We start from the raw sequence: 14541 nt of genomic DNA on the forward strand, positions 1-14541 counted from the left end.
TTTCAGGCTGATTTCATGGGTGATCAGAGTTCTTTGGTAGGTAATCAGCTCACTTTAGGGTACAGGTTGAAACGGTGCCACCTCCTAGTTCCCCGCCATCTTGTCTCCCGCCTTTTCATTTTAAATGTTAATTGTTTAAACATGTTAAGTTTATTTTTACCTGAGAAATTGAGCAATCACAGAGGCACTAAGATGGTAGTGAATTCATTCTAAATAGAGTATAGATATAAAATCTTTTCCTTATGCTGCTAGTTTGTACAGCTCATTTCCATGCCCTGTTACTCACTAATGCTATTATAGTTAAATTGGAATCTTGCTAGTGACAATCACACTATATGAAATGTTTCTTACTAATTATTATACTAGAAGAAGATATGTTGTGAAAACTGTTAGCTTGATTGTAAAATGTGGGTTCTTATTGCATTTAGGTACATATTTTTGAAATAAATATATAGTGTACTTTGGCATTGGATAGACATTTAGATTTTATTTTCTAATCAAAACAGATTAAGTACTACATGAAATATATATAAATTATCTTTCTGAATAGTCCATCCCCAGCATTTCCCCTATTTGGACAGGAGAATACCTTCTTTATAAATATGAAGGTAATTTTAAAATGGTCCCTCCTTTCATCTGATTGAAAGCAAGCATTTTTTTTCTGACTTCCAGCTTGCAATTTGACCTTGTACTGGAGAAACATTATTTAGGTTTTCAGTAGAGGACTGACTACTTGGACCTAGAAAATATCTTTCCAAGTGCACAAAACAAGACTAGCTCTTTATTCTCTAGAATGATTTTCAAACTTTAGAGGTCAAGCCACAAATTGCAATGCAGAGTGGTCTTTTAGTCATCATTAATTTTCTGGTATTTCTAGAGAATATCTCCCTCTTTTGTTTACTTCATTTAGTGGTCCTCCATGGATTATGCCTTATAAACATTACTGTATTATCCCATCCATATACAGTACCATAATAATAAGCAAATAAACTGGGAAAAAAGTGGGTAAAAACATAGGTATTTGGGGGGAAGCATGTATTTTTCAATCTATTACATGAGCAATCAAGCTTATAGTTGGTATATGTTTGACAAAGAGAGCTGGCTTTTAAAAACACCATTACCCTTTCTGGTCACAGTATGTTCTAGTTGTGTTATCCCAGCAGTGCTCTTGGAAGAAGGATGTAAGAGCAAGTAGTTTATTCAGGAAGTTATTTCAGGATGCATTAGATGTGGAGAGAGAAAATGAGATAAGGAAGGAAGTAAAGAGAGCATACACATATGAGCAGGTCATAGTTATAGACATCTGGAACTCAATTCCAATGGTAACTTCTGGAATGCAGTGTACAGTAGAAATTAGGAAATTACAGCCCTCAGATCAAATCTGCCACATCGCCTGTTTTGTACCCCCATGCAGTCAGGGGCAGCATTCCAGCAGTCTAGCATTGTGAGCCACAGAGACCAAGTCTAGATGCCCTCCTTATGTTCCCAGCACCGGTCACCCTGGCCAATGGTTGCAGTAGTTCTGTACAGAGCCTGTGCCAGTTGCCACTTTTGTATTGGGCACTTACCCCTGTTGGCAAGTTCTGGGCACCTAGCAGTAGAATCTCAGCCTGGGGTTTCAGGAACTCAGAATGTCACCTCATCTCTGTCCAGCTGCCCAAATTGAGTTTGCAAAATTCTTTAGGAGGAGAGAGGGGGAATGCAGGCATTCCTTGGGTAGAGAATGAAACAGATGAGGAGATGGCCAACATTTTCCACTACCAGATACCCCTCTGAGCCAGTTCTTCTTCTGTAGAAATCTTCTATTTGAGCCAAAACAAGCCCACCACCTGGGATTGCTCATCCCAGAAAAATGAGGCAAGGCAGGAGTTTTCTCTCTTGTTATGTAAGTATATACATAATATCCTCAATTTTGCCTCTTGGCAGAAAATACGTAAAATATTTACTGTCTGGCCTATGATGGGCTGAATAATACCGTCTCTAAAGATGCCTATGTCCTAATCCTTATAAATTGTGAATATGTTACCTTACCTGGCAGAAGGGACCTTATGGATGTGATTAATTTAAGGATCTTGAGATTATCCTGATTCTCCTATGTACCCAGTGTAATCACAATGGTTCTTAAAAGAAGGATACAGGAAAGTCAAATAGAGGAAGGTGATGTAATAAAAATTGTCAGTGAAGGAAATTTAAAGTCACTGCACTTTTTAAAATTTGAATTAAATTTCATTAACGTATAGTATATTACTAGTTTCAGGAGTAGAATTTAGTGATTAGTCATCTGCAAATAACACCCAGTACTCATTACATCAAGTGCCCTCCTTAATGCCCATCACCAATTACCCGATTCCCCCACCCACCTCCTCTCCAGCAATCCTCGGTTTGTTCTCTGCAGTTAAGCTTAGTCTCATGATTTGCCTCCCTGTTTTTTTCTTATTTTTCCTTCCCTTCCCCTATGGTCATCTCTTTTGTTTCTTACATTCCACAAATGTGTGAAAATGTATGGTCTTTGAAGATAGAGAAAGGAACCACACTTAAAGTCTGGCAAAGAAAAAGAAACTGATTCTCTTGTTGAGCCTCCAGAAGGAACTAGTCCTACTAATGCTTTGACTTTAGCTCAGTGAGGCTGATATTGGGCTTCTGATCTCCAGAACTGTAAGATAATAAAATTGTGTTGTTTTTAAGCCACTTTAATTTGTGATAATTTACTGAGGCAGTCTAAGAAAATAACACATGATTCCTTAGAGAAAAAATGTTTTCTGATGCCTGGTGTAAAAATAACTCTTCTCAAATTTTAGCAGATATAAGTACTACCTAAAGATCGAGTTAAAGCAGGGACTCCTAGGTGGCTCAGTAGGTTAAGCATCTGCTTTCTGCTCAGGTCATGATCCCAGGGTCCTGGGATTGAGTCCCATGTTGGGCTCCCTGCTCAACCAGGAGCCTGCTTCTCCTTCTGCCTGCCACTCCCCCTGCTGCTTGTATGCACACACTCTCTCTCTGACTCTTGGGAAAAAAAAAAATCTAGTTAAAGCAGAATCTGAAGCTTGTCCCTAGAGATTCCGACATAGTAGGTCTTGGTTGGTTTCCTAGAATTTCTCAACAATCCCCTAGCAGCAGCTGCTGCTTCTGCTGATATATAGACCTGGGATAACTCTGAGAGCAGACACATGTGTTTTCCCACCCATGTGATAAAGAAGATGCCATAACTGATTTATCATATTGTCTGTCAGTTGATAAATGCTGCTCCCTGGGCATCTTGCCTAGCTTTTTTAACTTGCTTTTGAGCTAAATGCTTGTGGGAAAGTCATCATGTGAAGAGTTGGAGGAGCTTATAGTAGCAAGAATTCTCAATGCTTGGAATGGCGAGTGAGAAGGTGATATGGAATGGGACACCTAGAACACCTGCCACATATCTTACAACTGTCTTTTATCACTTGTTGTATTATATGCAAGTGGTACAGAACAAAAGATTTTTCTCTATCTTAAGTATGCCATTCTACCAAATAACTTTTGTTAATCCATACATTTTGGGATGACAATGTCTGTTGTCTGATTTCATAACTTTATTAACTGGTCTTCATACCACCAATTTGGTTTTTCTGAAACAGTTCTATTGAACTTAATAGTTCTTCTCCCCGATGATTTGAAAGACCAGTGTTTTGGGGGGTTTTGGTCATTGTGTTTAAAAATACATTTTGTATGTTGGTGGCCTGATACTATAACTCTATACTGACTGAATTTGTTTTCTTTTTCTGTTTTTTAAATATTTTAATTATTTATTTGACAGAGAGAGAGAGACACAGCGAGAGAGGGAGCACAAGCAGGGGGAGTGGGAGAGGGAGAAGCAGGCTTCCCACTGAGCAGGGACCCCAATGTGGGACTCAATCCCAGGATGCTGGGATCATGACCTGAGCCGAAGGCAGACATTTAATGACTGAGCCACCCAGGGGACCCTGAATTTGTTTTCCAATATCTTTCTCTAATTTATTTCCTATTTTAAATGTTTCAATTATTATTGAAAAACACCATTACTTTCTCCCTCTCTCTCTCTATAAAGGCTAAACTATACTTTGAAAATGATTCTTACCATTAGACCAGCTATCATGTTCCCAAAGCGGAAAAAGAGCTTATGCCAATAAACAAAAACAAAAAGGAATTACAGACATTGGGCATTAGAGAACATGATGGACAGGGATTGAACCTTGCAGCTGCCATGAGCAGGATAAACAATAACAAGCTTTAGTGATAGCAAGACTAAACAACAGATACACTAAAGAAAAATAAAACCTGAACATTGTATGTCAGCAATACACAAAGCCTCAGAACAGATTATTCAAGATGTAACAAAGATGAAATTAACATTAATATCTCCAGAGTTTACAAACAACATCATCAAACCCAGATAAGGCATTTTGGTATGCATACAAACAAGCAATGCTAAAACACTCCTTTCTTAATTTGGAAATTGAAATTTAGTTTAAAAGCTATATGGATTAAATAAAAACAATTATTTATTCTAATATCCCACATAGAAAATCATGACATACATATTGCATGTAAAATGAGAAAGGAGTTGGTTTGTGAAAAAGTAAGAACTAAATCTGAAACTGTCTATAAAATTAAAAAAATATTTTTTATCAGTAACATAGCTATAATTATATATTTATGTGATAAGTGTCTTTAATCTGATGTTATGTTTGGAATGTTTTTTTTAATTGTATTCCAACATAAGAAATAAAGCCTTTTTGGTTTACCAATTTCAAAGATTACATTCAGTTTTGAGAATACTAAGGTATAGCATTATTAACAGTATAATATCAGTACATTCGTTCTATGATCACTGATTTTAAGTTTACAAACGTAGTTACTAAAAGTTAATCAATATCCATAAAATCAGTCTTGCTTTGTTTTTCCATTTTGTCAAATTTCAGATTATAAATCTGTTGTATCAAAGTCAAAGGATAATAAGCAACATCTAGCATAGATGATGGAAAATACTCATGTTCTCCAAATATGTTAGGAAAAAATATATATGTATGCTTATTTATGTGATTCTAATGGATGATAAAAAAGGATTCAAAATACAATTCTCTTGTCCCATAAAATAGTTTTAGTTTATGACTAATGCACCCCCATGAGTATTAAATTCTTGATTAACCTAAATACTAAATATTGACAATATATTCTGAAAAAGTAATTTATTGAAGCATAACTGTAACAGGTTGAATACTGTCCCTCCAAAATTTGTATAGACCCGGAACATCCGAATGTGACCTTATTTGGAAATAGTGTCATTGCTAATGTACTTAAGATGAAGATCAAAATGAGTTTGTATTGAAATTAAGGTAGGCTCTAAGTCCAATGATTTTATTTATAAGACAAGAAAGGACACACAGAAACATAGAGAAGAAGATCATGTGAAGATAGAGCCAAAGATTGGAGTAATGGATCTACAAATAGAAATTCCAAATATTGCTGACAACTGCCAAAGCCAGGCAAGTGGCATGGAATAGATTCTCCTATAGAATCTCCAAAAGGAATCAATCCTGCCAACATCATGATTTTGGAATTGCAGCTTTCTGAACTGTGAAAGAATAAGTTTCTGTTGTTTTAAGCTTCCCAGTTTCTGGTTGTTGTAGCAGACCTAGGAAACTGAAACATAACTAATAAAGAAGAGTGCAGAGGCCCTAACTTTTCTAAATTGATGAATTTTTAAATAACCAGCACCAAAAGCAAGCATTAGAATATTATCAGAACTTCCAGTTATACCACCTTGTAATGTTAACTATAGCTATCTTGGTTTCTATTAGTTTGTCTAATAAATTAGTATTGTCTTATTTGAAATCCAACATTATGTGTGTGGGGTTGATTGATCAATTGGTCATGTCTGGCTTCTTTTATTCAACATTATGTTTGCAAGATTTAGCCATGTTGTATCTAGAAACACTTTGTTCTTTCTTAATGTTCTTTAGTATTTTATCATATGAAAATATCAGTATTTATTTATCTTTCTATAGTTGATGAGTATTTGGATTTTTCCAATTTTTTGGCCAAGTATAGTGCTTCCAGATATGCCCTTTATTGGCACACCTATGTGCACATTTATGTTTGGTGTACTTATGCACATATGTGTATAAAAACCTTCATAGGTTGATGTATAACCTTTGAAAACTGAGTCTCCCAGAGTGATTGAAGTAAATTATGTTCTCATTGATACACAACAATAGTAATATGCAAATTTCAGTTGTTTATGTCATCACCAACATCTGATATTGTTTGCATTTTTCATCTTAAAGCATTATAGAGGAATGGTGACATCTAATTGTGACTTTAGTTTTTATTTCCATGATTACTAATGAAGCCGAGCACTTTATGATAAACTTACTGATAGTAAGGATTACTGCTTTTATGAAGTGCCTATTAAAGAAAGTTGATTTTTTTTGTTGTTGTTGTTGTTCTTTGGCCTGCCATTTATCTTACTGAATTAAAAAAATTTTTTTCATATGTTCTATATGGGAATAATTTGTCAGATAAATATATTGCAAAAATCTTTTCCCACTCTGGCTTGAATTTCACTCACTTTGGTGCCTTTTAATGAACAGATATTCTTATTTTAATGAAGTCAAATTATCAGTATTTTTCTTATGTTTAATTCCTGATGGTCTTTGATTAAAAGAATCTTTGCCTACTATCATGTCATGTATGTTCCCCTGTTTACATCTGAGTTGTACTGTTTACCTTTGACTTGTAGATACATAATCCATCAGGAATTAATTTTTGTGCATAATGACAGATAAAAATTCATTAAGAAATAGGGTTGTTTAATTGATCCAACACCATTTTGAAAAATTGCTCACTTTTTTTTCACTAAAGGATAATCATTGTCATAAATCATATGACTATGTAAGTGTGTTTCTAAAATTGTCCCCTCCGTGCACAGTATCATCACATGGTCTTAAATACTGTCAACTTGATAGTAAGGTTTTATAGTTTAAGCCTCCATTTTGTTGTTCTTCCTTCAAATTCTCTTGGCTACACTTTCCCATTTGATTTTCTATATAAAATTGAGAACTGGCCTGTCAGTTCCCCTGGGGGCATAAAAAGGAAAGGAAGGGAAGGGAAAAAGGAAGGGAAAGGTGTGTCAGTTACTTTGGGGATCTTAAGTTTACAAAGGTGAGCATATATTACCCTATGAAGATTTTTATACATATGGGAAGGGGAAGGAAGTTGAAAGGGAAGGGGAAAGGAAGGGAGAGGAAGGTAAAGGAAAGGGGAAGGAAAGGGAAGGGAAAGGGCTTAGCAAAGAAGGAAGGGAAAAGGGGAAAGGAAAGGGAAGGGAAGGAAAAGGAAAGGAAGGGAGGAGAAAAAGAAAAAGAAAGAAAAAATGAACTTGTCATATTTTACCAAGAATTACACTGGATTAATAGATAAATATGAAGAGTATTAGTATGTTTTGAAAATTGAATCTTCCACTATAAATGTAATATATCCTTCTATTTATTTAGATCTTCTTTAATGTTTCATGGTAATATTGTATATATTTTCCAATATATAGAATTCTTGAGTGTTGTTCATTAGATTATGTTATAAGTGATAATCTTGCTAATGAGAATCATATCCATTTAAAAAAAAATTCTTTGTGTTCCCCAGTATATACTAATCTGATTTATACAGACTTTGAATCTATCAATGTTTTAAAATTTGCTTTTAAAATCTGATAATCAGGGACACCTGGATGCCTCAGTGGGTTGAGCCTCTGCCTTCGGCTCAGGTCATGATCTCAGGGTCCTGGGATCAAGCCCAGGTCGGGCTCTCTGTTCAGCAGGGAGCCTGCTTCCCTCTCTCTCTCTGTCTGCCTCTCTGTTTACTTGTGATCTCTGTCTGTCAAATAAATAAATAAAATCTTTAAAAATAAATAAATAAATAAATAAATAAAATCTGATAATCAACCTGTAGATAAATTGGATTTCCTTGGACTTTCTTATATCATCTGATAATAGAGGCAATTATATTTTATCTTCACTCTTGCTTTTTCTTGCTGTTTTGCCCAAAATATAATACAAATAGAAGCAATAATTGTAGATACCCTTGTCTGATTGCCAGTTTCAAAGGAAATTTTGTAGTATTTCCTCACATAATACCACATTTGCTATATAATTACTTAGAATACTCTTTATCAGAATAAAAAGTTTCAATATTTTACTTATTAGATAAGTATTTCTATTGTAAAATTGTTTTGCATTTTATGAAACACATTTTCTGCATTTGTAAGATGATTTATGATTTTTCTTTTTATTAATGTGGTGAATTACTACTTAAATATTTTCAAATATTATGCCACTCTTGCATCATTAGAATATAGGCAGTGCAGGCATGATATATTACTCTCTTTAAATATCTTTTGATTCCACTTGTTAGTTTCTTATTTAGGTTTTTGTTTCATTTATGATTATGATAGAAGTTTTTAATAGTTTTTTTTCAATCTTAGTAGGGTTCTAGTAGCAAAATTACGCTGGCTTTATAGAACAGCTTTGGAAGAAAATACTTTTGAATAATAGCTATAATTCTTTCAAACATCACAGTAATTGAAACAAAAGGAAATAATTTACTCTTATACCATGACCTATTTAATCATTCCATTTTTATTTTACTCATGTCATTCTGGCAAGTGGGGAAGGACCAAATGAAAACAAAACAACTTATTGCTGCATAAAGAAAGTTTTGATTACTCATTTTTTCAGTCTAATATTCATTTAAATTAAGGCTCATTAAGACCACTGTAACAAATAACAAATTTATAATTTTATATATGTTTTTTATACTATCTTTATGTCACTTGAAGGTAAGAAAAATTATTAGAAACAAGTTACAGTCCCTTAGATGATTAATCTCATACAAAATTTATGACTTATTATTTACTTATTCATTTATCTGTTAACTTTTTTTATTCATCCAGTCATTCATTCATATTTGTGATGCCAGAATATATTGAAAATTTTCAATAGACTTCTTGTTGACTTATCAATTACACAAAGTAGGTAAACATATAATCTGATATATCTGAGGTACCAACAAAATAAATTGTGATCTATTTTAAAATCCAACCATACATGAAAGGAATAATTCAAAATTAGTAAAGGATTTCAGAGAAGTATGTCATATCTAAGCCATCAGAAAAGTTTCAAGTGGTCCAAAATAACTATTGCTCTAATAAAATTTAAAATAAGCGAAGATAATTTTAAAAGTGCTATCCGTTGCCTTAAAAAGCTCTGTTTTTTATGAATATTAATTATTGGTGATTTCACTATTATCCAAAGTTTACTTCTTTTTAATTTAATTTTATTTATTTATTTTTAAAGATTTTATTTATTTGACCAAAAGGGAGAGAGAGAGAGCACAAGCACAAGCACAAGCAGGTGGAGTGTCAGGCAGAGGGAGAGGAAGAAGCAGGCTACCCACTGAGCAAGGAGCCTGATGCAGGACTCAATCCCAGGATCATGACGTGAGCCAAAAGCAGATGTTTATCTGAATAAACTACTCAGGTGCCCCCTTCTTTTTCATTTAAACTCATTAGAGAAATTAAATATTCAATCAGGTATTAGAGGATAATATTTGATATAATAAATGATGGTTCATATGAGACTTAACTACAAAAATCTAGAGAAAACTCACATTGGAAAATGAAGTTCTCTGAGTTGTATGCTCCACACTCTCATCTTTCATATTTAAAGATATTTTCCATTTGTACAGGTGTGGTTCTGAAAAACAAAATTGTGGCTTATATTTCTTTCTTCCCATCCTTTTCAAAACCTGTCACCATCCTGGGCTCTGCTTTTCAACTTAATGGGTAACTTGATGCCTATTTTTGAAAAGATCCATCCCATCTCTGGTTTCTGCAGTCCCATCTGGTTAGTCTGCTACTCCTAACTTTGCAAGCCGTCAAAATATCTACTACAGTTCCTCAGGTTCTTATTTGCTGAGATTTTTGTGCAATTGCTTTTGGTTATGGTCTGATGCCTTTAGCTACCTGCAGAAGTATTTACATCCTTCAAGACCCTTGCCCTTTATCACCCTCAAACCTTGTCTTCATGTATGATGCTATTGTGATTTTCATTCACCTTCCTCCTTTTCATCCAAATCTAAGTTGTTTCCCATGACCCAGACTCGGTCCAATCTACCTAATTATAGCTTTTGTTTGATTGCTATAGCTGACCCTGACTTTTTCTTTCTTTTTCTTCTATTTTCTATGTAATTTAGTTTCACAGTTTCCTCACAAATATTCTATAATTATTTCATATATTCTATATATATTTCATAGTTTTCTTCTATCACCATAGATACATTATTAGCCTCTTGAAGGCAAGGATCATGCTTTATATTATTATTATTATTATTCATATATTCACAACAGTAACTTACACTGAGCTGAGAACACATAATGTGTGCACAAAGAAATGAAAAACAAAGTTGATTTACTATTCGCTTATGTATCAACCACTAAAACACTTTGAGCACAGTTTTGCAACAATTTTTAATAGAAAGTGCTGTATAAATGTCATTTTACTAAGGTTTTAATATGCTAGACACATGCTAGAGTCATCCTCTTTTATTTTTTTTGTTTGTTGTTGTTTGTATACCACACAGGCTAGGGGTGATAACATCACATTTTAGACCAAAGTTTCAAGTAATTCTAGTATCTTAATACTTATCATTTTCAAGGTGCTCTGTGCAATGTGATATCTAAACAATACTTCATGGACAGCTCATAAAAGCAACTAATAACTCTTCTAAAGGTACTTTTGTTTACCTACATATAATTTTGTTGGTTAGAATGAGCTCCACTTCCAATGCTATGAAATTTAAGAGATAGTCCACCAGCTACTCTCACACTTCTTCACTGACAATGCCTTATATCTGACCAACAGTTTAGTGATGACCATTTTTTTTTTCCTTCATGATCTCCGAATCTATCATAGGCCTTTTCTCCCACAAAACACTGAAATCTTTATATGTAAAGTCTTTTAACTTTGTTCCCCTTCCCAATAACAAATTTATTATGTCTACCCTCAATATATTCCTTTTTCTTTTAGTCTAAGACTATTTTAGGGCCATCTTTACTTATTATGTGGCCTACTAAACCCTCTAAGATTTTATATCATCAACTGACTTTTCTCCTTTCAAAATCTTTTGACAGGAAGTAAAGTGCCTCTTAGTTTTAGCATGTATATAAATATATCCAAGTTCTCTTATGTAGTCTCTCCAAACATCCTCAATATTCTCAAATATCCAAATACTCCAAATACCTTCAATTGAGGATATCCTCAGTATTCTCTCTTTCATTCTTAAAACTCTCAAAAATAGAGAGTATAATTCTCATTCCCCACATTATTTCCCATTCATTCCCTTACCTACTAAAGTCAGGGCTTATTAAAAGCATGGTATTTCACAGATGACATGGAGTTGAATCCCAGTGTCAACACTCTTCACTAAGAAAACTTAAAATCGCCTGCCCTCCATTGCCTAATGTTTAGAATTAAGATGAAATAATAGCAACTCCATAGTCTCATCTTGAGGATTAAGTGAGAGAATGAATGAGAAGCAATTGGTACAGTACTCAAAACACAGTAATACTTGATTTCTTCCCATTATTGTTAATCCATCTGCAGTTCTCATGATAAACAATAATCTCCAGGGTTTTGTTTTTTTTTTTTTTCAAATCCAATGGAAAATTTTTCTTTCCAATTTTCCTGTTAACTGTAATATTCATTCATTTAAGAAATATTTATTGAACAAGTAGTATCGGTCAGGAACAGAGATGAGTTCATGATACATATTGATTAATAAAATAAAGAACCCTCCTTTCTTCATGGCTCTTCAATCCAGGGGGGAAAACAATGAGCAAATAAACAAGAATGAACAAACAAATGTGTATGAGGATCACTGTAATGAGAAACTTCACTTAAATAAAAGAACCAGTTATTATGAAAAGGATAATAGTTGGGAAATTACCTGAAACTGAGTAGTTCAGGAAAGTCTGTCTGAGAAGAATATACGATATTTCTGAAAGAAATCAGTTCTCTTTGTGAATGGTCTATAGTCATCTACTCAGACACCTAAGTTACATACCTAAGAGTCAGCCCTGACCCATTTTTCTGTCCACTCTGTTAGTGAATTATTTTCTTTTCTGCATGTTTTGTCTAGTTTTTTTCTAGTTGTCATCACATAATTCTTCTCTAGTTTAGATCCATATTAATTTACATCTGGTCTTCCAGATATAGGGCTTTCCCACTGGACTCTCCTTCCAGTCAGTGCTGAAGCTAGTCCAAGGTCCCTATAACCTGGCCAAGCCCATATTACCACCCTTAAAATTTATGTCACCTCTATCTACATCCAGTAAATATGAATATACTATTGTTATCTACACAGCATCATTCTATTTCTTATTAATATGTCTCTTGTAGCTATTAGTCTTTTGATCTCTCTTTTCCTGATTAAATCTTCAATATACTTTAAGAAATCCATCAATCCTTCCCATTGGGAATATTTATTAATTTCTTCTAGAATTGCCTAGAAAAAAACCAAGCAAACAAAAATAACAACAAAGATTTACTGTACAACAAGAAAGGAAGTGCATAGTAGCTGCTACCAGGTCCACTGTTTTAGTATAAACAAAGAATCTATAGCTGTCCTATTTGAAGAATAGGTGGCATGAAATAGATTGAAGTCAAATAAAAATACTGACCTTTGAGGAAACAGATAAAGAGACTAGAGAAAATATATTTTAAATTCCTCATATTATTTCCAAGATTATTTGAGAATATAAAGCATAAAGAAGATATTGTTACCTTCTTTATCTAAAATGGATTAAAATCAGAGAATAAGAATAAGCACTTGGGATTTAAATATGATGTAAGTTCCAGAATGAGAGAGTAGAAAGAAAGATGAATGAGAAGTAATGATCAATTAAATATTAGACAATAGTTTTTGTTTGTTTGTTTGTTTGTTTTAAATTTTATTTACTTGAGAGTAAGAGAGAAAGAGAGCATGAGCTGGGGGGAGAGGCAGAGGGAGAGAGAGCAGGACAAGCAGACTCCCTGCAGGAGTGCAGTACTTAGATGAGGAGCTCCATGATGGGGGAGCAATGGACAGGGCTCAATGAGGGGGCTCAAGGAGGGGGGCTTGAGGCAGGGCTTAATCCTAGCACTCTGAGATCATGATCTGAGCTGAAGTGACATGTTTAACCAACTGGGCCACCCAGACACCCCCAAAAGTTTCAAAAGCAGAGAAGGGGTAAAAGCTTTAGTCTTGTAAAATTTTTGAAATCTATACCTAAATAAAGGATTTTAAGTTTTTCTAAGTTGAGAAAACCCCACTATAAATTACTATCAGATTAACCATCAGAACAACTGATGCAAGAAGACAGTAGAGAAATGTCTTGATGGCTATGAAGGAAAATTTGGAGTCTAGAAAGATGAATACAAATCAATTTATGATGAATAAAGTCACATTCAAATATTGATGAACTAAAAAATGTTACTTCAGGTACACCATCCTTACCTCTGGATATTCTCTACAAAATGAAACAAAAAAATCAAGAAATAAAAAGGTACAAAATCTTGGAAAACATTTAATAGTAGGAAAACAAAAAGTCCCAAATGAAAGGCTAGGGAACATCCAACTATTGATATTAACCCAAATGACTAAAATATTATCTGTTATATAATAAACACTAAAAAACACTCCTTAAAGTAATGAATAAGGAATAATTTATCAGGAGAATGGAGGGCTCTATGAAACAGGATCTAGGTATAATGGACACTCAGGGGTACAGCAAGGTTGACTGACTTGAGGGTTGGTATAATTAATTGATGCAAAACACATGCGCGTGCACACACACACACATACACACACACACACTTAAACTAAAAACCAAAAACTAAAGTCAAATAAAACAAGCAACACAAATGAGGCTACTTCAGATATTTTTTAATGAAAGTACAGCATGTCTTTTAGCAAATAAGGAGCTTTAAATAGCATACATTCAATCTTAAATGCTAGGAATACTGACTTAGTGTAGCTTAGGTTTAAGACCGTGTATAGGTAAGAAGGAAATATAACCCTAATGAAACACTTAGCCCCAAATTTAACATTGGGATAGTCATAATTTTTTAGTTTTCTGATAAAAATCAATCTAAGGACAAAGCCAAAAAGTCTTAATTAAAAGACAGAATATAAACAGAAGGGGAGACCTGAAATTGTCAGTAATGGTAGAGGAAAGAATAAGGTTTCTACCATACTTTCTTATAAAGTGAGGACTCAAAAAAATATTCTCAAAAATATATGAAACAAGACAAAACATTTTCATTACACTAATTAAACTTATTATCTTAATAAATGGAAAAATCATAATATAATTATGAAAGCTAAGAAAACTAAAAATTTTATATATATATATATATATATATATATATATATATATATATACATATATATATATATATCAGGGCATAAACATATACTGTCCAAATTCAATACATCAGT

This window comes from Lontra canadensis, unplaced genomic scaffold (assembly GCF_010015895.1).
Source record: "Lontra canadensis isolate GAN:19392208 unplaced genomic scaffold, GSC_riverotter_1.0 scaffold80, whole genome shotgun sequence".
NCBI lineage: Eukaryota > Metazoa > Chordata > Mammalia > Carnivora > Mustelidae > Lontra > Lontra canadensis.